The following is a 26,835-nucleotide window of genomic DNA, read 5'->3' on the forward strand; positions in this document are numbered from 1 at the left end:
AATACAGTGGGGCCTCGTGAATATTCAGCAGGGTTTCTGATGCTGGTAATTGCTCTCCAGCACTGGGGATAAAAACAATGATAGCGGGGATCGTGAATGAGATCTGGATTATGGAGGAATACGCAGCAGGAGACCCACTGGTGCCGGTTCATGATCACACACTGTCAAACAAACTGAAATTACTGCATAACTGCATCTATACACCTGCATTTATCTATTGTATAATTAAGATTTCGTATATCGACGAGGGTTTTGAAGCCGAGGAATTGCTAGAGCTCTTTCCGATTCACTGCAGCATCCAATTTCCCCGGGTTTTGATTGGGACTCGTTAAAACGGAAGGGTTCCAGAACGTTTCAGATCCTCAGCGAGGGAGATGACAAGCCAGTGAGCCCTGAAAGAGAATAAAACTCCAGAGAGAACTGCAAATAGATGCAAGGGGAAGAAGAGAGGAAGTCATGAGAAGAAACGATACGACAAAGAAAACTGGAGGAGCAAGTTTCACATCTGCCCTCTAAAGCTGCGGATTCACGCGGTAATTAAAAGTCTGCAGAGTCAGCCGTGACGTCTGTTGCTCAACCAGCACCAGAATCATCCTAGAAATGAAGCCAACGTCATAAAAAAAATATCAGACTGTATCAGAACATCAACTAAACACAGTACAAATATCGTGCAAAAGTTATAATTTTGATGATTATGGCTTACAACTTATAAAAACCCCGAATTCAAAATCTCAGAAAATTAGAATATTACATGTAATCAATAAAAAAAAGGATTTTAAATACAGAAATGTAAAAAATGTAAAAAAATACGGCATATTTTATAAGAACACAAGCTTAAAATTAAAAAAAAGAAAAAAAAAGAAAAGTAAACCAATGAAAATTAAATGATTAAAAAATTACAAATACATAATAAATAAATGCAAACAAAAATATATAAGTAAATAAAACAGATAAATACAAGCTAATAAATTAATACAAACATATATGTGCATTAAACAAACAAACAATTATTAAAAAAATATATAATTATAAATAAAAACATACATATAAATATGTAAATATAAAAAACGAATAAATAAATCCATGGTTAAACTCTTAATTAAAGGCTAATGTGTGGTAGACGATGAGCTGTAGAAACGCTGCAGACGTCCTGTAGTTAACACAATCACGACGTCGCATCAGCGCATGAATTAAACAGCAGCACTTTCCTCAGGAGAAGCACATGCTCTTACTCCCGAGTAATAAACCACCGTCTCCGGCACTTCTTCTCTGCCGGCCGGAGCAGTGCCACGAAAAACATTCATTCCCATTAAACGGATCCGAGCATCCCGAGTCCTGAGAACAACTCAAGCTAACGACCCACTGAACTAATCACTGCTCATGCAAAAGGCTTTCTAGGCCACTGTAATCCACAAAATCTCATTCATTAATGGGATCATATCACGGAAAACCGGATTTTGTATTTCTCTGCAGTCTATGCATACATTACGATGATGTCACAACTCATTAACATATATTCACATATTATTAACACATCAAACCATTTTTTTAGCAGCGTTGTTTTCAAAAGTATTTTTCCCATTAATATCTTCCCTTGTATTGCATAATATGAATATATATATATATATATATATATATATATATATATATATATATATATATATATATATATTCAAATATTTAAGTATTTTCGAAAGCGTTAAAACTCGATTACGTCAATTGCGGCGCTTCATGGGAGTGGGCGGAGCTAACAAGATATTTTGGTGCATGTTGCAATTTTCAACTCTCTGATTGGTGGAGTTTTTTGCACAGCATTTTGGGTAATGTAGTTTTTCCACCAGGAATTCTGCTGTTAAAATGGTTATTTTAGGAATAAGCTGAAATCCCATCGATTAACAACCTCTGCGCTCGCAGTAAGGCTGTCTTTAACGATTTTTTAAATATCGTTAAAAATCAAAACATCGTTAGAAATCTATTTCCCTACGGAAAAACTGAATGTAGTTTTTACTTCCAGAACCAGAATATTGCACTCTATTCTTTCCAGAAACTAAAAGTTGAAAGTTAGCCAGTCACATTTAAAGGTACAGTACCGTGTTTCCAAAAGTCAAAACGAGGATAAAAATGCTCATGAAACACTAACATATGGCTTATTCTGGTGCAAGAAAGTTAGAAAAACACCATAAGTTGACATTTGGTAGGAAATAAAAAGCAGTATTAAAAGAGTGTGCAACTGAACTACTTTTAACACAGAGCATATTGCTTCTGTCACATGACGGATGTCCGAGTGAAACTGGGAAAAAAGGGCAGGACTGGATATCATCCATCAGAAAGTGTGTTTTAGGAAAGCAAATAGATTCAGTTTTAATTTAATATTAACTATACGAGCACAATAAAGCTGTATATTACATGTCCTCATCTCTACCCGCTGACGCTGGCCGTCTCCCAAATCTCTGTCCGCCGCACACCTGGGAAACACAACACAACCTGATACCGGGTGAGCGGCCAAATTCCTCACATTCCTGCCTAAATACTCCTCGAAAAACACACAGTATCTGTTTAAGCATTCCCAGGGGTAAGTAAAATTAGCGCTATTAAACTGTGCTGATAAACTGACTCAATTAAAGAACGCTGGGCTGCTTTAAATGCAAATGAGCTGGCAGTTTACCTTGACACTTAACAAAAAACACTTGTTTTTTCTTCTTCAGTTTTGAGTTGGTTTTTGCTTTCATTGAGTTGAATCAGGTCTAATGCTGATTTCGTATCGGAAACTGGAGGACACCAGCAGCCGAATGATCAATCCTGAGAGCGTAAAGAGAGAAAACATCTCTACAGGGCTTTATCTTTGACTGATAGCGACACCGCTACGCTTGTGTGCTTGCTAACGCTAACCCATTAGGACCTACAGGGGGGAAAAACGCTGTTACCGCTAATAGAGCTGGAAACTAACAGAGCAAAGATACGCACGGGAGAATTAGCAGAAACAGAAAGCCGATGAAAGTGTGGAAACCTGAAGAAAACATTTAGGACACGAGAAACGAAACCGCTAATGATATTTTGGGTGATGTTCAAATATCAAGGGTGAATGTAGAAACATGGCAGAAACACACATTCCTTACCATAATATAATATAATATAATATAATATAATATAATATAATATAATATAATATAATATAATATAACACACACACACACAAAATCAAATATCAAGAACAATGAAATTATATTTTGACAAATAATATAAAAAAAACATTTAGTATTTCATATTATGAATCAAAATAATAAATAATAAGAATAATAAAATGACTTTGGAAAAAAACTATTAAACAATTACTAAACCAAAATAAATAAAAAATAAATAAATGAATACATCCACATCCACACACACATTAAAAATGAAGCCAATTTAATTTTTTTATTAAATAATAATAAAAATAAATTAAACAAATAATATAAAAAACATTTAGACATTTAAACTTTTTTTCATATTATGCATCACCAATGAGAATAATAATAAATAATAATAATAAAAATATAAAGATAAAACATTATTTTGCATTTTATTGACAATTGAGACAAACTGACACAAAACTACTTAATACAAATTAAAATAAAGCTTATTTATTATTAATTTTATCTATTTATTTACCGTTAAATTAATAAATAATATATATATATATAATATTTATATATTAAATATGTATTTCTTGTGAAATATGATCTGGACATGTTTTTTGCTTTTCATCCTCTTAAGGTTTTAATTCAGTAAGATTGTGAATATATATATATATATATATGTAACAAATAAATTAAAAATAATTATTAATTAATTAATTAATTTAAAAAAAAAAATATATATATATATATTAAATATGTATTTCTTGTGAAATATGATCTGGACATGTTTTTTGCTTTTCATCCTCTTAAGGTTTTAATTCAGTAAGATTGTGAATATATATATATATATATATATGTAACAAATAAATTAAAAATAATTATTAATTAATTAATTAATTTAAAAAAAAAAATATATATATATATATATTAAATATATATTTCTTGTGAAATATGATCTGGACACGTTTTTTGCTTTTCATCCTCTTAAGGTTTTAATTCAGTAAGATTGTGAAAGCCTGAGCTCATGCTGAGCATTGTGTGTTAAATATGTCATGATAAAAGGGTTAAATGTGTCTGTGAATACAGATGTGTCCAGATCTTAGACTAAGCTGATAATATGTATATATCCGAAGACTAGACAGGGGATTGTGAGGTGCGGATGAGACACGGATGAGGTGAAAGGGATCATGGGAAGATGACAGTGAAGCGAGTTTCCCTGATCAATATCGGCTTCATCCCATCACTCGTCTTCATTTACTCCTGACACAAACACCAGAACAACACAAACTCTCAGGAAAGGTTTTATTCTCTTGTCGAGTGACAGGAATGAGGAGAAAGGTTATCAGTTATTTTTCTTTTTATTCATTTAACATGAGGTTTGCAATTAATGCAATGACTGAAATTGCTAAACTAGTTTAGAAAATCATTATTTAAATACTATATATATATATATAAAGGAAATTAGCACATTAAAATTTACAATTTACCACATTACAATGTTTTTATATGACATAAATATAACAATATAAAAAATATATATATATATATTGTGTAATAAATATTTTTCATTTTACTGATAAACATAAAAGTATTTAATAATTTAATATTAATGTATTTATATGTAATTAATACAAAGCAATACACACACACACATATATATATATATATATATATATATGACAGTTAATATTAACTATTTTTATATTAATCAGTAAAATTACAATGAATATGTATTTAATTTTTTTTTAATATATCCATGTATTAATATATTCAATTGTATATATTCCTAAACTTTTTCATATTTTTAAATTATATAAATATTATATATAAAAATATAAATATTTAATATATTGATAAATAAATATATTGTTTTTTTACTAATAAATATAAAGAGTTTGAATAATTAAATATCTAAATGTATATTAGTCTTTGTATTAATAATAAATTATTAATATTTACTATCTTTATATTATCAGTAAAAAATTTATTAATATGCATTTTCAAAAATGTATATTCATATATTTATGAGTGTATGAGTGTATTATGAGTGTTTATATATATATATAATTATTAAAAAAAAAAAAATTAAATGAAAGCTCAGCGGTACAGAATCATTTTAAAAGGGGAATCATACATTCAATGTGTTTAAAACTAGCTAAGTTACTTCCATGCCAGATAATACTTTATCTAATAGTTCCCAAACAAAACCTTGGGATTTGTGCCTCTAATGCCATGAAAGAGCGAGAAGCCTATAAGCCTTCATCATTCTCCCATCACATAACCCCAGTCACGCACCCATATGGCAATCTCATGCATCCTGATCGGATTATCCCACAACAGACCAATAAAGATGTAAAGAGTGTATGAAACTGTTGGAGTCTACACACACACACCGGCGGAAGAGCCACTGCCTGCCTTCATTCAATTATACATGAGTGCAGATGAATCATTCATGGATATTATGTCAGCAGACGAAAACTGCAGACGACAAGCACGCGGCGGACGGAAGAGAACAAACGAACGTCGTCTTCCTCTGTTTGTCCGGATGCATTAACCTCAGGAGACCTTGCGGGGAGAATGATCTCAGCGGGGCGGGGAGACGGATGAAATGTTGAGGTGACCTTCGAGCTTTACCGTCTTCTAAGTGCTCAGTGTGAACGAGGGTCGTATCATCCATCCATCCGTCTCCCACTGACCGCGTCTCCAACTGACCTTTACCGTGAGTCACAAACACATTAAACGCCCTGTCATCGCACTGTTTTAACACAATACGCTCTCTGAAGGTTGTCAAACAAACGCTTAATGCGTGTCAGTTACTCTACAGACAAAAAAATGCTTGTTTTTTATTAAAATTCAGCTTTTTCTGCCTCTAAAACGAATTTTCTTCAATGATGACATCATCAAGTACTCACTTTTTTTTTTAACTCCGCCCCTCAAACCACCTGCTATTTACTTGCATACATCGGCCTCTAAAACGAATTTCCCTTTCTGATGACATCATCAAGTCCTCGTATGTTCTCCACACACTTTACATACACTTTCAGAGAGTCAAATTAAAAAGTCCCACCCCACGTTTTTTTCTCATTGAACCTATAATAGTTGATTAAGGAACAAAAGTCAGATTTCACTCTGAATGTTTTATATTTTAACAGGTAATGACCGACAACAGGGGTATTTTGTTCGTGAGTGAATTCTGATATTCTGCCTCTAAAACGAATTTTCTCCAATGATGACATCATCAAGTACTCACTTTTTCTTAAAACTCCGCCCCTCAAACCACCTGCCATTTACTTGCATACGTCGGCCTCTAAAATTAATTTCCTTTACTGATGACATCATCAAGAACTCACTTTTTTTAAACTCCGCCCCTCAAAGCACCTTCCATATACTTGCATACATCAGCTACTAAAACGAATTTCCTTTTCTGATGACATCAAGTACTCACTTTTTTTTTAACTCCGCCCCTCAAACCACCTGCCATATACTTGCATACATCCACCTCTAAAACGAATGTCCTTTTCTGATGACATCATCAAGTCCTTGTATTTTCTCCATAGACTTTACATACACTTTTCACCATCCTATTAAAAACAGAGTCAAATTAAAGTCCCACCCCACGTTTTTTGCTCATTGAACCTATAATAGTTGATTAAGGAACTAAAGTCAGATTTCACTCTGAATGTTTTATATTTTAACAGGTAATGACAGACAACGGGGGTATTTTGTTCGCGAGGGAATTCTGATAAGAAAATGGACACCTCTAAAGCTTTCCTGAAAGAATCCGTTGTTCAACTAGTAATTCCAACGCCGTTTCCTTCCATGGTATTAGAACTCGCTCATGATGACTTATCTGGACATCTTGGAGTAAAGAAGACTTATAATCGCGTTATGCGTAATTTCTTTTGGCCTCGCCTAAAACGCGACGTGTCTAAATAAATGTGAACGAACATACATAGCAGGTGTCAGGTAAGCCTAATCAAAATCCAAAGCCGATTCCGTTGCGGCCGATTCCTGCTGTGTGTGAACCGTTTAACCACCTAATCAACGACTGTGTTGACCAACCCGATCTCACGGCAAATTCGTAAAAATTTTAAGAGGTGGCTAATTCGTATGAATTCATACAATCTCACTCGTACGAATTTGAACGATTTTTGCTAAATCGTACATATTTTAGGAGTTGTCCAATTCGTATGAATAACCTACCCCTGACCCCGCCCCTAAACCTAACCGTCACTGGGGTTTAGACAAATTGTACGAAGTTGTACGAGTGAGGTTGTACGAATTCGTACGAACCAGCCACATTTTACTCACTCATACGAATTCGTACGAATTGGTCGTGAGATAGCGTTGCTTGGACCCTTGCCCCGTTCCAAATCTGGTGCTTATTGTACGGAAATGGATCGAGACTGGGAGGAGGGCTAACCTTGTTTTTGTTTTGTTTTAAATCTAATTTCTCTAAATCGAATTTCCTTTTCTGATGACATCATCAAGGACTCACTTTTTTTTAACTCCGCCCCTCAAACCACCTGCCATATACTTGCATACATCCACCTCTAAAACGAATTTCCTTTTCTGATTACATCATCAAGTACTCAATTTTTTTTAACTCCGCCCCCTCAAACCACCAGCCATATATTTTACATACTCGTTTTTCTCATCCAATCAACTGCAGACAGTCAAAATAAAGTACCGCCCCATTTTCTTTATTAAATGAACATCCGGTTTCACGGAAATATATCACTTTATGAAGTAAAAAGCAGTTGTGAATTTGTGAAATTTACAAGCAATTTCTTGAATCTTTTCAAAGTAAATCCTACACCACATTATTTCTTTTTAGTGTATTTCCTTCCAAAAAACCCAGTTTTGGTCTTGTTTAAAACAATTCATTGCTATATGTTATTCTACAGAAAAAAAAAGTTTGCTTTTCATTAAAATACAGCTTTTTTTGCCTCTAAAATGAATTTCCTTTAATGATGACATCATCAAGTACTCACATTTTTAACCCCGCCCCTCAAACCACATGCCATATATTTTACATACACGTTCTCCATCCAATCAACTTAAGACAGTCAGTTTTTTTTTTCCATTGAACCTCCCGTTTTACTGATATACATCACTTTACGAAGTAAAATGGGTTGCGAACATCGTTTAAGGAATCTGAATTCACATACTTTACAGTATGCAAAGTTAATATTTACTGTTTAAATACTACATGTCAAATAGTATGGCATACTACTTTCTTATAGCGAACTTTTAAAGCACTCATCAGCAAAGATATTGCAAATGGCAAACCCCGCCCCCTTGATAATGTGAATTATTCCCTCTTTGTCTTGTTGACCCTTACACTACGGATGAACTTGGATCCGCCTGAAGCGTTTATATTCCCAGAGGTGCGAAACACTCTTTCTCCATCTTGTCTGACGCCGCCGCGGCCCATCATTCTTTTATATGCACCCGTTGCTTCCTGCAGGCCCCCTGTGCGAGCGCAGGTACACATCAAACCCATTAAAGTGTCAGGCTCCAGCGCATAAAGGCTGATGCCTTCCTGGAAACACCAGCAAAGGATAAATTCTGCTACGAACAAGCGGGAGGTCCAAGTATAAGAGCCCGGACTCTTTACTGTCAGCTCACACTAGTGTAAAAGCACATTCTGCACATTCACTGCAAGCAGAAGATCTCGTCACACACAGGCCACTGAGAGACTGGGGAACTTCTGCCTGCGTCTTTCAATAAGTGTGTGTTTCAAACAAAGGTTAAGCAGATTTGGAACACTGAAATATTTTTTTTTTTCAACAAAATTAAATAAAATTAAAATAATTCTCTAAAATAAAATATATCTAATTTCTAAAGTATATAAATATTAATAGAAATAAAACACTAAAACAAAAGTAAAAAAAATATATTTATATCCTCTAATTGTATAAAAAATAAAATACAACAGATCTCTTATTTTTAAATTACATACATATAAATATAATAATCATAAATCAAAATTAAAATACAAAATTAAAGTATAAAAATATAGTATAAAAATAAGATAAAATTATTTAGATCTTCTGATTGAATATAAAATAAAATTTAGATTTTCAAAAATGCATAAATATAATCATAAAATAAAAAAACAAAAATAAATAAGACAATTGAGATCCTTCGATTAAATAAAAAAATACATGAAATAATATTTGGGTCCTTTGTTTTTAAAGTATGTAAATAAAAAAATTAATATAAAATGATTTAGATCCTCTAATTGCATAATATAGAAAATACAATTTTGATCTCTTGCTTCTAAAAATATATAAATATAATAATAATTAAAGAATAAAATAAAATAAAATTAGATACATTTCTAAAGCATATAAATAAAAGCTTTTAGCTTTTAAAATAATTTATTGTGAATTGAAAAAAAATAAAATAAAAAGAAATGTATTGTGAATTGATTGTTAAATACAGTTAGCAGAGAAACAATACATGAACTGACAAGTTTGCATATAGCCAAAGTCTAGCTAACTTTACATCTAACTGAATACTCTTCCATACTAATGTGGGAAAACTGTCCTGAAATCAGTTGCTCGGCTGTTGGCACACTGCTAATGCTAATGCCCAGATCCTCCTACATACTGAGCAAATATATTCGTGGAAATCCTCCAAACCAGCACTTTTAGCAAGCATTAAGATCTGAACAGTAAATGATGTGCATGACTCTATAGGACACGCGTGTCGTTTCACGGCCCATAATCCTCTCTTCCTGCTCATTAAGTGTGTGTTTTACAGCAGCTAGTGTCATGGATTCGCGGAGGCGAGCGCAGACCATCCGTCTTCACAGAACAAGGGCTTCTGGGATACGACAACTGATCAAAATATTCCTGAAATCCTTCACATGTTCAGACGCTCGCGGAAGGTCTGAGAACAGCAAACGAATTCAGTGTGGAGACACAATCCGACACACAGAACAAAAACTGCTTTTCTGAAAGACCTTCAAGGCTGAAGCCACTTAAAACTCACTGGAATACAAGCTCTATGCGTTACTAAACATCTACAGGTAACGTCTAGCTAGATCTATTATATATATATAAATACATTTTTGTTTACAATTTCTTTTTTTTTTTTTACAAATGTATGTTTATATATATATACATATGTAAACAAAAATTTATTTTATATATAGTATTAATATTACATAAAAATTATATTAATCAACTAATATAATTTTATAATATAATAAAAAAATTAACAGTCTGCCAGTTTTCTTATGTCAAAGTAAACGTACGAGTGTTTTATGCAAATATGCCAAATATTTTGCAAAATTTGAGTACAATATACAAGATCGACAGCCTCATTTTCATGACACAAACTTAAAAATAAATAAATGTATAAATAGTTGCTCCGTGAGCGAACAGATATAATACAACGTGGATGGATGGATGGAGTTATTGAGCTCACAGATGTTTTTGTAAAATAATTCTTATGGCAATGAAAATATATGAACGTTTAGGAAAATATGTCCATTTTTCATTGTGAAATATGGGTTGAGTGTAGTACCACATTAGCTATGTTTCATCCAAAGTTGCGAATTTAAAGGAATAGTTCACCCAAAAATGAAGAAAAAAAGGGTGGAAAATACTATAGTCAATGAGGGGCGAGATCTGCTTGGTTACAAACATTCTTCCAAATCTCTTCTTTTGTGTTCAGCAGAACAAATACATTCATACAGGTTTGTAACAACTTGCTCTTTTTTTCTCCATAATAAATTAACTGTTTCAGAACCACCAAACCAACATTTGAGATGCTGCAATATTATTGGTCCACTGGATAGTCCAGTTATCCAATCACAGCCACCGCTGAGGCAAAGTCACATGAGGTTTGTCAGGGATTTATTCACTAAATGTGTTTCCATCTTAGTTTATGCACGTTTTCCTTATCGGAAAAAAACATCCATACGCTTTTTAAAAAATGTATCTTGGTTTTTTGTTCATAGCGAAATACGGAAACGCATAAATAATTAAATAAATAAATAGTTGCTCTTTGAGTTATCAAATGCTTCTGTAAAAAAATTATTTTGCTTATAGTCCATTTGCCTACGCCAAAGAAAACGTACGATCAGTCCGGGAAAATTTTGCGTGAAATATGGGTTTAGGGCGTTATGACACGTCATTTTCATTGAATTATAAATATAGAAATAAATAATACCACACTCCATGAGCAAACAATAGTTTTGTGGTTTAACGAGCTTAGTTACGTCACCAGCTCTTCCTCCTGTAATACGAGAGGCTGATGTGGATACGAGCGCTCGATCAATCCGCGGAGCACTGGAGCGATAGACGGCCCCTGGGAGCCCTGCGTAAATAACACAATGTCCATTCATGCAGCAACGACACGCATTTTCATACATAAGCAATGACAGGTACTTATACCACTTTGCTGCCGGGAGAACAAGGAGCAAATCAAACGACAAATCTGGAAACCGCAACACAAGTGCACTTGATTCAGCCGCTGGCACTGACCGCAAACTCATAAACCGACTGAAATGTCCTGCGGGGAAGACAAACGAGTTTTACCTGTGGAAATTAACACAAAATCTCACTCGAGAGACATTTAGATACACGTTTCTATGAATAGAGATACTAAACAAACATTTTAATGCAATCGAGTGCAATGCATTTTACTTAATATGTGAATGTAAGTCCGTAAAGGGGTGTGGCTTTGAATTACTCAACTGCCAAGCCTGGTTTTATGCAAATGCAGCACACACACACACACACGCACGCACACACACTTCCCATCGGATCCACTGTAAACCACACCACTCCCAGACGGCATGTCCATTACTGTGCAAAAATACAAATCCATCTGTCAAGACGGAGCAGAATGACCCGCGCAAGAAACGAAAACACCCTTTCTTCAACTCGTGTATCACACAGATCTCAATCACTGATTCATAAAAATATATATTCAAGTCTGAAGGGACTAAATGCAAATGTTTAGTCAATGAAAACCCATATTCTGAATATCGGACGCGTCCCGGCATTAACTGATAAGTTTAGCGCAGCCTCCACAATAAAACACAAAATGCTGAACATTTCACATGTGACAAGACACATTTTGCAATAAAACATCAACGCATATATTTGCACGTTATATAATATGCACAATGCACTAATTATAACATTATTTTCCCCCACGCAGAGCATCAGTTTTGCACCGTGCAATTTATCTCTAAACTAAGATATTCATAAATCCTTCACTTGCGCTTGAGGAAGCAGATTTCTTACTTCGGAGATTAAATAATCTAAAACCCCAGAAAACACTGTCTACATGTGGTTTTGATCATTTAGTCGGGGGAAATGAGGTGTTGTTCAGTAGTTTTCAGCAGGTGGGCATTGCTGAACTGAATCTCCCGAAAGATCGCGTCAGTCTGCATGTACAAATCAGATGATAAACGCACAGCGCTACTTTCATTTGAAATATGCTGTACTCAACACGTTTCTGTACTTGATATCAGATATACGAGGCTGGCACGCGCACGATGGCATCAATTCTCAGTTTCCACAAGCGATGCTTTGGGTTCTGGAGGGGAGGATGACTGTCCCGCGGACTTGAGCTGGCAAATAAAACCAGAGAAACGCGCTGTAAAGTCTTAAAACGCATCAAAACTGACTTTATTCTTAATGCGCAAAACGCGTCTGGAGCGCAAACTGCGCACCGGGCACCACCTTCTCCACGCGCTTCAAAATATCCCCACACTTCACATGAAGTGGATAAAAACGGGCGTTTCATTTCCAATCATTTCTGACATTCACATAAAGTGTCTGCTGTCACATTTCAACTGCTCTTACCTTGTTTTAACGAGCGCGTTCCTGCGTTCTCCCTGATTCTGCACGCGCAATACCCCCTTACATCTTCATGAACATCGCGCCAAGGAATAAATAATGATAATAATCCAAGGAGAGGGCAGATCCAAGGAGATAGAGAGAGCTCCGGGTGTTGACGGTGGCGAATAACGCTTTAAATCCCCCGGATAGCGCTGCGTCTCGCTCGGCGCGTCTGATTTCAAGCTCCGCTCCGGAGAAACCACAGCTGTGCGCGCAGAGGAGAGCTGGAGGGTGACGTCATGGACACGCCCACCCCCCGTTCTCTCCCTCTCTCTCCTGCGCTCTATCAATCTCTGACTCCGCCCCTCCATTACAAGACGCTTGTTTTGACTCCGCCCCTTTCAGTAACGCGCGGACTCCAGCCACGCCCCTTTACACTGTACTGAAGGGATGAATCGCGTAAAGAAACGTCCATTTCACCTCAAATTCTCATGACAATTACATGATTTTTTCCCCTCAATTATAACTCTTATTAAATATGTATTACTGTAATACATAACAAATATCTTTATGGGCATAACTATTATATATATATATATATATATATATATATATATTTAATATATATATATATAATATATTAAAGCATAAACATAAATGGTTATAGAGTTAATACAACATGATGTATTCTTTACGATTGAAATAATATGAATATAAATATCTTTTATAATCTTATAATCTTATATAATTAATTAATTTTAATAATTTTAATAAGAATTTGCACAAAAATTGTGTTGTCAAAAAGTTTGTAAATATACAATGTGTGTGTGTGTGTGGATATATATATAAACTTGTATGTAAGATGCGATTAATCGATTTGACAAGAACTTAACTTAAGAACTTAACTCTAAAAAACAGAAACAATGTAAAAATGCTACAGTAAAACTATTAACTGGTTAAAATATTGTAAAAAGAATTTATAGATTTAACAGCACATTGCATTTCATTTTTGTATAAAATATGTATGTCTATGATGATGTATACTATATGATTTAAAAAAAATACTAATTTATAAATGTAACACATTTTAATAATAATTACATATTTTCCAAATTAAAGTAATGAGAATTAGATTTTTTGATTAAAGTAATAAGTAATAACTTCACTATGAATAAACAGAATTATAAAGTAAAAATGCTACAGTAAAAAATTATTGTAAAAAATTATCATATTTAAGCACATGTAATATAACTGTAATTTTATATAAAAAACTGTAAAAAAGTGTATGTTTATAATTTAAGGGTAAAATATAGGTGCGTTCACGTAATTCCAACTTGTAAAATGTGTTCAAGTCCTTGTACAACTAGCAATTACAACTTTTCCGTTTTCCTTGTTGCCACAGAAACACACATCATCACGTGTTGTCGTCATCTCGTAATTACGCTAATTGCGACATGGCGTGAACACAGCATATGACTCACCAAAATTCAAACGCGCTAAAATCGAAATCAGAGTGCATTATGGGTGTTGAAGTTTTTGTTAAAAGACTGTGTTTTCTCTAGTTCTTTCAGAGTGTCGGCCCAGATCTGGCCCAAATCCGGTACGCCTTGATTCCACATGTACCAGATGTGACCCGGATCTGGGCCGACATTATGTTGCTGTCTGGGCAAAGAATGGTTAAAAAACACACACACAGCCAAGTTTTATTAAAAGTGAGAAAACTACAGATTTACAGGTGTGTAAAGAGCTGGAGCTGGTAGAGACGTGATCAGATGTGTCACCAAAGTTTTCACCGTAACTTCTCGACTTCATAAAGGCATATTCTTAGCCTCCGCTGTTCGATACGTACCTATGTCACGCGTGTGGGTTGCCACGCTTGGCGTGAGAGCCAAACTTAGCCTGAGCGGAGGCCAGTCGGCACCAGAACGCCTTGGCAACCAGAAACATCTTCCTGCGCTCCAATCCTCCACAGCACTCGCGCACACACACACACACACAAAACCTTCTCCTGCCATTTTGCCAACTGTTACACAACACGCTCTTCCGTTTCAGGCCGATTTCATGATTCATTTACACTTTTGAAAGGGATACCCTGAAGGCTTCTCTTTCTTCTTCTTACAACTAGATCTCTCGTCCTTTCTTTGTACTGATCTGTCACAAAGTGGCTTCGGTCTGCAGGGTCGTCACTCTGATTTAACGATAAGTTAAAAAACCAGCGTTAAATCAAACAGTTACTGTCAGTTCGTTAGCTAACATCAGCGATCGCTAACATAGCAGCTTTACAGGATGGACAGAATGAGCTTTCTGTAGCTTCTGTGCATTGCTGAGCGCATGGCATTCTGGGATATCTATGGCAACTGTCTAACGGATGGCACGAGTAGGCGAGGGTGCTAAACTCTGACAGAAAACGGAGGCACTTCCTTCTGTCGGCGGATGGCTTGCAATCTTATGCACAGCGGCAAAAAAAAAAAAAGACACCATTCCCACAGACACACTAAAACTATAAATACCTTGTCCACCATAAAAAATCAGCTCCATGTACTCTAAAGCAGCACAGACGAAAGATAAAACACATTTCGTAAGCTTGCTTGCTACATATTATATGCTATTAGCGTATTTGCTAATGCTAGCTCACAATTAGAAACTGAAACAAAACCCTAGACCAAAACTCGTACGCCTAAAACCCTAAGTATTGAATTTTGAGCATAACTTGTCGCAAAAAATATGTCGTGCATTAAGTGCTAAATGTAAGTTTTAAGTACCCATTGTGCGTTATTAACATATTTGCTAACGCTAACCTGCGATTAGAAACAGGAACAATCCCAGAACTCGAATTACGACATGTTTGGTGCAGCAAGTCATGCTCTAAATGTAATATTTTAAGTGACTTTTAGGTACTTATTGTATGTTATTGGCATTTTTGCTAATGCTGCTAACTTACAATAAGAAACTGAAACAAACCCGTAACTCTAAAGTATTCAATTTTGGAGCATAAATTGTTGCACTAAACATGACATTTTTTAAAACGCCTAATTGGAGTTTAAAATACCCGTTGTTTTAACGTATTTGCTAATGCTAACTTGGGGACATATGAAAAAAAAAAAACAACAACTCAAAAACAACTCTAAGTATTAAACTTGTTATTGGGGACATTTGATAATGGCAGCTAAAAGCACCTAAAATGAGTGTTGAGTTCGCACTGGTTACCATGTTTGGTAATGTTAACTTGGGTTAGACATGCGGGAAAAAACTCAATGGATTAAATTTCAGAGCATGACTTGTTGCAACAAACAGCAAACTTACACAATTCTTCACTGGCGGACGACAAAACAGGCGAAAACGACTAACATCGTGTATTGAATGAGAAATTCGAGACCATACCTACAGACCAGAATACCACTGATTATCTTTATCTATACCAGAGACTCTTTACTAGGGGTGGAACGGTACATGTATTCGTATTGAACCGAATCGGTACGGACGTCACGGTTCGGTGCATGAATTAACACGGAGAATACACGGTATAAAAATAAACAAAACTCGCGTGCAAATTAATTAATGTAATGCGTAGCTACTGTTAGATACGCGGGTCCTTTAGGGACACCTAATCTGTTGCCCTGCTAGGTTTGTTTACTTTAGCCTGCCTCCGCAGCGCAATCCTCCGCTGACCGCGCGCGCGCCTTCCCAAATGGACGAGGCATTTATACTTCGCGCTCGCAGGTGTACTATTCTTTGAAACAACAGTGTGCGACTCGGTGTAATTGTCCTCTAAACCATCAGGAATCAGCGGTGAGAAGTAAGGTACACTCGTGAATGTTTATTTTAGTACTTTACTACTCTACTAACACTTTAGGACACCCAAACCACACTACTAAAGAATCGTGTAAAACAGTAAACTAGATTATTCATTGTGACATTAGAATAAAAATGGATATGAGAACGTAACCTACAACTAAATTAACGTTATCTTACATATTTTCTAAACATTTTTATTTAGTTTTGTGAACCTTTTTATAAAACATGGCCATTTATTTTGATTTAAAGGGCTTATGTCTGCTATTGTTGGCTCATTTTGTTAATGTAAGCAACTAATTTAGACGCAAGAACTGGGTGTAAAAAATAATAAAATAAAAATAATTGCCTTCTGCAATTTTGTTTTGCTTTTCCCTCCATTGTACTGAACTCGTACCGAACCGTGATGTCTGAACCGAGGTATGAACCGAACCGTGACTTCTGTGTACCGTTCCACCCCTACTCTTTACACTCAGGCCATCAACACCTTAGCATCTGCTTAGCAACATGCTAAAAATCACGCAAAGGTTGCGATTCCCGTACAACGGCATAACTCGCTGGTTCACTACCATAGTTCGATGCATCATTGAAGAAATCAACCAGGGGTGCGTTTCCCAAAAGCATCGTTGGCCAACTATGATCGCAATTTCCATTGAACTATATTGGTAACGACGGAACTTGCGACCATAGTTGGCTTTGGGAAACGCACCCCAGCAAGTCACCAACATATTGTGCAAATTGGTCGTTCAACCACGTTGGTTAATGATGTCAGACGCAGGTGTTGGAGTAATAACTACTTTTAGTAAATCTGTTTGAGATCGAATTAACGCTAGATGTTTTGCTATAAATTACGGACATGCATCTGAGGAGTATTTGTCTCAGTTAATTTACTTTATTTCCATATTGAATCATAGGCTCGTTCTTGCGTAGCCTACTAGAGCAAGTTCACACGCGCGCTCTTAAAAACGACGCTTCAAATCTCTTGACAAACTAAAAGACGTAAAAGACATTTGTATGGATTCTTAATAAAAGATATAGATTGCACTGAATGTCAGCTTGCTTATCTGGCTCAAGATTTATTGAATCAAAATGCCATGCAAACAAGAAACTGCTTCTAACCACAGGAGATCTGTCTTTACAAACACGCAACTCCGCGATGCTGTTTGCGAATGTTCGTTTCGGGAAACAGCGACTCGTTGAACTGATGATAACAAAGTAAATTGCGAACATAGTTAACGATGGTTTAGGGAAACACACCGCTGCTAAACTTTTGGGACGTTCCTGAATCCCAAAGTTCAGCACTCGCAAGAAGCAAAAAAACTTGTATTTCTTATCTGCATTCTTCGTATTTTTGCCAATGCAGGTTTTTAAAACTATGCTGTCTTGATCTAATTGGGCCGAATGAAAAAAATAGATGCTCCGAAACACACAAAAAAAATCCACCTGTCACCTCCGCGAGAGACTCTCCAGGGACCGGCTGTTATGTGAAGTCTTGACACGTCTTTCAACATTAGTTTCCACTTCATCTTTTCATATATCTTTTTTATAAGAGATGTACGCCCACCCCAAGGGTAGTGTGCTGAATATAGCAGCCAATGATGAACTTCTTAATGAGTGTTTCGGTTGCTATGAAACAACAGTTGGTTAATTGTTAATTCAGGCACGATGACGGTGATGGTAAGTATAGCTTGTGTCATGTCACATGTGTTCATGTATGTAGTTACATACATGTTGTTCTGAGTGAAATCAGTACTTAGTTTTATAACAAGATCAGGAAGCCAGCAAACATACACCACTGGTCAAAAGTTTTGGATCTGTAAGATTTTTAATTTTTTTAAAAGAAGTCTTTTCTGCTCACCAAGGCTGCATTTATTTGATTAAAAATATAAAAAACAATAGTATTGTGAAATGTTATTACAATTTAAAACAGCTATGTGAATATATAGTAAAGTGTAATTTATTCCTGTGTTTAAAGCTGAATTTTCAGCATCAGTACTCCAGTCTTCAGTGTCACATGATCCTTCAGAAATCAGTATATGATGATTTGATGAATAGAAAGTTCAAAAGAACAACATTTATCTGAAATAGAAAGCTTTTGTAAACACGACTGTTCAAAGTTTGGGGTCAGTAAGAATTCATATATTATTTTTGAGAGGAAATTTAAAAAAATCATTATTTATTCATCAAGGTTTAATTAAATTGATCAAAAGTTACAGTAAAGACGTACAATGTTAACAAAAGATTTAATTTTAAATAAAAGCTTTTCTTCTGAACTTTCCTGAAAAATAAACTGTTTTCAACATTGATAATAAAAAATGTTTCTTAGGCACCAACTCATCAGAATGATTTCTGAATGATCATGTGACACTGAAGACTGGAGTAATGATGCTGAAAATGAGCTTTGTTTTGTTTTTGTTGTATTTTTAATCAAATAAATGCAGCTTTGGTGAGCCGGAGACTTCTTTTAAAAACATAAAAAATCCCACCGATCACAAACGTTTGAACAGCAGTGTATGTTTGTATGTACATGACAAATCATCATGTTGTTCTGAGTGCAATCAGTACCGTAATTTTATAACAAGATCAGGAAGCCAGCAAACTTACGTCGGTCACACATAACCAGACAAGCTGTATCTTGGTTTCCGTCTGTGTTTCTGTGCTGAACTACCAGGCCTGATTTACTACACTGCCATGTTGGCTCCAATTGAAAGTGTCAGAGGAGGCCGTCGCTGAATCCTAATGACGGACGAGAAACACCCAGCTGTTACTGCAGACCACCGGCGTCTCAATACACAGCTCCCCGACCAGACACACACATCCAGAGCATTAGTGCAGCTCTCTGGGGGATGTGCCATTCAGTCACGCTTTTCAGTGAAGCTACATTCAACAAATAATTAGAGTTTGTGATTAAAAATATTAAAACTTGGTACAGTAAATGATTGGAAAATAAACAGCTCACCATAGTAAAAGTAAGTAAATAGGGAAAGAAAGAAAAAAAGAAAAAAAGAAAGAAAGAAAGGAAGGAAGAAAGAAAGGAAGAAAGGAAAGAAGAAAGGAAGGAAGAAAGAAAGAAAGGAAGATAGTAAGGAAGGAAGAAAGGAAGGAAGAAAGGAAGGAAGAAAGGAAGGAAGGAAGAAAGAAAGAAAGAAAGAAAGAAAGAAAGAAAGGAAGGAAGGAAGGAAGAAAGGAAGGAAGAAAGGAAGGAAGGAAGAAAGAAATGAAGGAAGGAGGAAAGGAAGGAAGGAAGGAAGGAAGAAAGGAAGGAAGGAAGAAAGGAAGGAAGAAAGAAGGGAAGGAAGGAAGGAAGGAAGAAAGGAAGAAAGAAGGGAAGAAGGGAAGGAATGAAGGAAGGAAGAAAGGAAGGAAGAAAGAAGGGAAGGAAGGAAGGAAGGAAGGAAGAAAGGAAGAAAGAAGGGAATGAATGAAGGAAGGAAGGAAGGAAGAAAGAAGGGAAGGAAGAAAGAAGGGAAGAAGGGAAGGAATGAAGGAAGGAAGGAAGAAAGAAGGGAAGGAATGAAGGAATGAAGGAAGAAAGAAGGGCAGAAGGGAAGGAATGAAGGAATGAAGGAAGGAAGGAAGAAAGAAGGGAAGAAGGGAAGGAATGAAGGAAGGAAGGAAGAAAGAAGGCCAGAAGGGAAGGAATGAAGGAATGAAAGAAGGAAGGAAGGAAGAAGGGAAGGAAGAAAGAAGGGAAGAAGGGAAGGAATGAAGGAATGAAAGAAGGAAGGAAGAAAGAAGGGAAGGAAGAAAGAAGGGAAGGAAGAAAGAAGGGAAGAAGGGAAGGAATGAAGGAATGAAGGAAGGAAGGAAGAAAGAAGGGAAGGAATGAAGGAATGAAGGAAGGAAGGAAGAAAGAAGGGAAGGAATGAAGGAATGAAGGAAGAAAGAAGGGCAGAAGGGAAGGAATGAAGGAATGAAGGAAGGAAGGAAGAAAGAAGGGAAGAAGGGAAGGAATGAAGGAAGGAAGGAAGAAAGAAGGCCAGAAGGGAAGGAATGAAGGAAGGAAGGAAGAAAGAAGGCCAGAAGGGAAGAAGGGAAGGAATGAAGGAAGGAAGGAAGGAAGGAAGAAAGAAGGCCAGAAGGGAAGAAGGGAAGGAATGAAGGAAGGAAGGAAGGAAGGAAGGAAGAAAGGAAGGAAGAAAGGAAGGAAGGAAGGAATGAAGGAAGGAAGGAAGGAAGGAAGAAAGGAAGAAAGGAAGGAAGGAAGAAAGGAAGGAAGGAAGAAAGGAAGGAAGAAAGGAAGGAAGAAAGAAAGGAAGGAAGGAAGGAATGAAGGAAGGAATGAAGGAAGAAAGAAGGCCAGAAGGGAAGGAATGAAGGAAGGAAGGAAGAAAGAAGGCCAGAAGGGAAGAAGGGAAGGAATGAAGGAAGGAAGGAAGGAAGAAAGGAAGAAAGGAAGGAAGAAAGGAAGGAAGGAAGGAAGGAAGGAAGGAAGAAAGAAAGAAAGGAAGGAATGAAGGAAGGAAGAAAGGAAGGAAAGAAGAAAGGAAGGAAGGAAGGAAGGAAGGAAGGAAGAAAGAAAGGAAGGAAGGAAGGAATGAAGGAAGGAAGAAAGGAAGGAATGAAGGAAGGAAGGAAGGAAGGAAGAAAGGAAGAAAGGAAGGAAGGAAGGAAGGAAGGAAGGAATGAAGGAAGGAAGGAAGAAAGGAAGGAAGAAAGAAAGGAAGGAAGGAATGAAGGAAGGAAGGAAGGAAGGAAGAAAGGAAGAAAGGAAGGAAGGAAGAAAGGAAGGAAGGAAGAAAGGAAGGAAGAAAGGAAGGAAGAAAGAAAGGAAGGAAGGAAGGAATGAAGGAAGGAATGAAGGAAGAAAGAAGGCCAGAAGGGAAGGAATGAAGGAAGGAAGGAAGAAAGAAGGCCAGAAGGGAAGAAGGGAAGGAATGAAGGAAGGAAGGAAGGAAGAAAGGAAGAAAGGAAGGAAGAAAGGAAGGAAGGAAGGAAGGAAGGAAGGAAGAAAGAAAGAAAGGAAGGAATGAAGGAAGGAAGAAAGGAAGGAAAGAAGAAAGGAAGGAAGGAAGGAAGGAAGGAAGGAAGAAAGAAAGGAAGGAAGGAAGGAATGAAGGAAGGAAGAAAGGAAGGAATGAAGGAAGGAAGGAAGGAAGGAAGAAAGGAAGAAAGGAAGGAAGAAAGAAAGGAAGGAAGGAATGAAGGAAGGAAGGAAGGAAGGAAGAAAGGAAGAAAGGAAGGAAGGAAGAAAGGAAGGAAGGAAGAAAGGAAGGAAGAAAGGAAGGAAGAAAGAAAGGAAGGAAGGAAGGAATGAAGGAAGGAATGAAGGAAGAAAGAAGGCCAGAAGGGAAGGAATGAAGGAAGGAAGGAAGAAAGAAGGCCAGAAGGGAAGAAGGGAAGGAATGAAGGAAGGAAGGAAGGAAGAAAGGAAGAAAGGAAGGAAGAAAGGAAGGAAGGAAGGAAGGAAGGAAGGAAGAAAGAAAGAAAGGAAGGAATGAAGGAAGGAAGAAAGGAAGGAAAGAAGAAAGGAAGGAAGGAAGGAAGGAAGGAAGGAAGAAAGAAAGGAAGGAAGGAAGGAATGAAGGAAGGAAGAAAGGAAGGAATGAAGGAAGGAAGGAAGGAAGGAAGAAAGGAAGAAAGGAAGGAAGAAAGGAAGGAAGGAAGGAAGAAAGAAAGAAAGAAAGGAAGGAAGGAAGGAATGAAGGAAGGAAGAAAGGAAGGAAGGAAGGAAGGAAGGAAGAAAGGAAGAAAGGAAGGAATGAAGGAAGGAAGAAAGGAAGGAAGGAAGGAAGGAAGAAAGAAAGGAAGGAAGGAAGGAATGAAGGAAGGAAGAAAGGAAGGAATGAAGGAAGGAAGGAAGGAAGGAAGAAAGGAAGAAAGGAAGGAAGAAAGGAAGGAAGGAAGGAAGAAAGAAAGAAAGAAAGGAAGGAAGGAAGGAATGAAGGAAGGAAGAAAGGAAGGAATGAAGGAAGGAAGAAAGGAAGGAAGGAAGGAAGAAAGGAAGGAAGGAAGGAAGGAAGGAAGGAAGAAAGGAAGGAAGGAAGGAAGGAAGGAAGGAAGGAAGGAAGAAAGGAAGAAAGGAAGAAAGGAAGGAAGGAAGGAAGGAAGGAAGGAAGGAAGGAAGGAAGAAAGGAAGAAAGGAAGGAAGGAAGGAAGGAAGAAAGGAAGAAAGGAAGAAAGGAAGAAAGGAAGGAAGGAAGGTTAAATCCAGTTACAATTAAACAGCTATAAATTAATTTAAAGATAAAACCAATTTGGACAATATCTTTAAAATAATATATTTTTTATAAACGTTTACTATTGATTTATTTTAATTTTATTTAATAAAAAAATGTGAAAATCAAAAAGTTACATATCCAATATTTATTTAAGAAATCCGTAATAATTGCTTAACCTAATCTCAAATTAAATCAAAATTATATGTAAATATTTCAACAAATTGGCAATAAATACAAAAAAATAAATAAATATATAGGATGCGTAACCTCAACTGCAAAAAAGGCTTACCATAAATAATAAGAATATCTCTAAAATTAAACAATCTCTCAAATTAAATCAATTGAATGTAACTCTTTGAACAATAAATAAATTAATTAAATCAAAATTAGATTTTTGTAATTATTTGAACAAATCTGTCGAAAAGACTTAAATAAATATATAGTTTTATTTTAAATGTATTATAAAATAAAAGATTATGTAGTAATAACAGAAAAAGATTTTAAAATAATATATATATATTTTTTTGGTATTCGGTTTAATTTTATTTGCCAGAAACAGCCAAAATTCGTCAATAATGTCCAAACAAACTATATTTATCCATTTAAACCGTTTACATTTAGCAAAATCACTACCAAGCCAAAATCCTCCCAATACCAATAACATTTATTTATTCGCTAAAAATCCCAAGGAAGATATAAAAAGGCTTTACCCGGCAACACGATGAAGACTCCAGCGTTGAGCCAGTTTGACGAAGAACACACTCATCAGTGAACACTTACACTTCATTTGTGCTGAACAGGAAATCAATGAGCGACTAGGAAGGAAGAGTGGAGCCAATTAATATTCAGCAAAGTATCATGGAGAACAGGTGAAGCACATTCATGCATCGTAATATCTGATTCATTACATGACATGATGATGATGATCCAATGGTCAATCCTGATTGCGTTTGACCTGAAACATCTGAAAAATCCCATTTGAGCCCTGAGATCTGCTATTGAGCATCAGCGTACGGTGACTTTAGACAAATGCATCTGCTAAATGACGACGTACTGTAAGTGTTTCCTGAAATATCTTCACAATCATTCATCGTCAGGAGACTCGAGTGCAGTTACCAGAATAAGAGCTGCATTCTGTGGGTGGTTGCCAGGGCGTTGCTATGCGCTTGTTATGATGTGCCAATCCTGTTTCCCTCTGTTTGCCTGTAGTTTCTTGTCGTTTGTCCCATTCTCCTATAATAAAGCAAAAAAAGTATATATATATATATATATATACAGTGCTGCTTGAAAGTTTGTGAACCCCTTGCAGAATCTGTGAAAATGTTAATAATTTTAACAAAATAAGAGGAATCATACAAAATGCATGTTATTTTTTATTTAGTATTGTCCTGAATAAGATATTTTACATGAAATATGTTTAGATATAGTCCACAAGACAACAAAAAAATTGCTGAATTTATAAAAATGTCCAAATATTTCTTATTTTGTTTGCATATATATATATATATATATATATATATATATATATATATATATATATATATATATATATATATATATATTTGTTTTTTTCATTTAGTACTGCCCTTCTGAAGCAACAGAAGATACTTAGTACAATTCACCTTGATCTTCAAATTAATACGTTTTCGGCCCTTAATGTATCGTGTTTCCAACCAGACGTCAGTGGCGTTAGACGTTAGTTAGTGTGAATAGCCTCTGTCTACAAGGCGGGCAATCTGCACTTACTGAACATAGACACTCTGTTTCTAACATTATCGAATAATAATTTGGCAGCGGGTTTATTAGGCTGCTGTCACTTTAAGACCTGACGCACGGATCCAATAATCTGTTACACATGCGTTTTCTTTGTCAACTGTTTACTTCGCCTTAAAACATAACTGACTGATGAATACTCATCAAGACCAGTATTTTGTCATTATTTTGTGTGCATTTGGCTGTTTAAGCGCAATAAGCAGCGAAAATGAACTCAATTTAGTACTGAGAGGCGGCTTTATGTGGGTACGAGCACGAAATCTGCAGGAATAAGTAAAATTATGCGCAATTGCACTGTGAAATATAAGCCATATATTCATCCGGAACAAATTAAACGCGTGAGTGAGTGGAGGCGGGTTTGGAGCAGTTTCAGATATTTCAGTATCGATATGTATCGGAAAATCAACATTTTACACTCCTCTGCTGAAATGCACCCAAATCTGGCAGGTGTTAATGTCAAACCCTGAATACAGAAATGAAAAAATGAATATGAATATAAAAATAAATAAATAAAAAAAGTTGGGGGGGGGGGGGGGGGGGGTCACTTCTTTTATGTTCCAGTAGGTGAAAAAGGAGCATCACTTAAAGTAACAGCTCAGCTCTCCTCAACAACACACAATCTGATGAATCATTCACACACACACACACACACACACACACACACACACACACACACACACACAATAATATAAACACAGTTACTCACTCCTCCAATAGCATTGATTCTCCGTATCGCATTTTAACGCACTGAACAGACTTCAGGCCGGTAGAGTCTTCTCTGTAATTATGCAGGCATAGCTGGACGTATATATGCAGTATTTGGGGAATCAAAGAGTCCATTTTATACCTCACTAGCTTTGGATGAATTCATAAGCGTTCTGCGAGACTCCCGCGCTGTCCACTCCCTTCAGACTTCAACAGAATCTATATAAATTCATGAGCTCCTTTATCCTCCCTGTGTCTCAGACCAGCAGGGTTGGGACGCGGTTATTTCGTCCCCCCTGTATGGTAAACGCACAGGCCTATACTTCACGTGGAATAAAAGATGCCTTTTCATAAGTCCATTAGACGGGCGACCGTTGAGAAAGCCTGTTATGATCCGGTGATAGATTATGAGCCTCAAACCATGGTGAAATAACGTAGGAAAAACATGCTGCTTCTTTACTGTGTTTACTGTTATTAGCACTGCTTGCTAAGGCTAGCATCGCCATTGATATCACTCAAAAAAATTCACACGGCAAACAGCAAAATGGTGGGATTGAGTCAAATGTGCCTATTATAATCTTAACAGCTACATAGTGACATGTTAAAACAACCCAGAAGACATTAGCAACCACATAATGTTCTAAAAACCACGCAGAACACCTTAGCAATGAGTTAAACCACTTAGAACACCTTAGCAACCACATATCAATGGGTTAAAACTACCCAGAACACATTAGCAACCACATAATGTGCTAAAAACCACGCAGAACACCTTAGCAATGAGTTAAACCACAAAGAACACCATAGCAACCACATAGCAATGAGTTAAACTACCTACAACACCTTAGCAACCACATAGCAATGGGTTAAACCACTTAGAACACCTTAGCAACCACATATCAACGTGGTAAAACTACCTAGAGATCATTAGCAAACACACAATGTTAAAACCACCCAAACTTAGAAAACACATAACAACCAGTTAAAACCACCCAGAACACCCTAGCAACCACATAATATGGCAAACAGAACACCTTTTAAATGGCTTAAAACCACCTTGAACACCTTAGCAACCATATAACAACAGGTTAAAACTACTCGGATCACCGTATCACCCACATAACATGCTATAATCCACACAAAACACCTTAGCAACCACATAGCAATGGGTTAAAAAAAACAGAACACCTTAGCAACAGGTAAAACTACTCAGGACAACGCATCAACCACATAGCATGCTAAAATCCACAAATAACACCTTAGCAATGGGATAAAACCAATCAGAACAACTTAGCAACCACAAAATGTGTTAAAAAAAACACATATAACATCTTAGCAACCACATAGGAATGAGTTGAAACCAACGCAAAAACCATAGCAACCACATAACAACAGGTTCAAACTAGCCAGAACACCTCAACAATCAAAATATGTGCTAAAAAAACACACAGAACACCTTAATAAACACATTAGCAGTGT

General features: G+C 36.3%; 1 protein-coding gene across 5 annotated transcripts in view; it reads right to left on the minus strand.

Annotated features, from left to right (window-relative positions):
* The window catches only part of ptprsa (protein tyrosine phosphatase receptor type Sa), a 249,630-nt gene that overhangs the window by 215,425 nt on the left and 7,370 nt on the right, over nucleotides 1–26,835 (minus strand). For 4 of the 5 annotated variants that reach the window (XM_077225937.1, XM_077225936.1, XM_077225927.1 and 1 more), the window contains exon 1: nucleotides 12,950–13,299. The gene's annotated coding sequence lies outside the window, so the exon portion shown is untranslated. Of the gene's footprint in view, nucleotides 1–12,949; nucleotides 13,300–23,994; nucleotides 24,112–26,835 lie in introns of those variants that run through there. The other variant, XM_077225921.1, reaches the window with a different exon arrangement.

This window comes from Siphateles boraxobius, unplaced genomic scaffold (genome assembly GCF_051911475.1).
Source record: "Siphateles boraxobius isolate OS27281-9 unplaced genomic scaffold, OSU_SipBor_1 13, whole genome shotgun sequence".
In the NCBI taxonomy this organism is placed as follows: domain Eukaryota; kingdom Metazoa; phylum Chordata; class Actinopteri; order Cypriniformes; family Leuciscidae; genus Siphateles; species Siphateles boraxobius.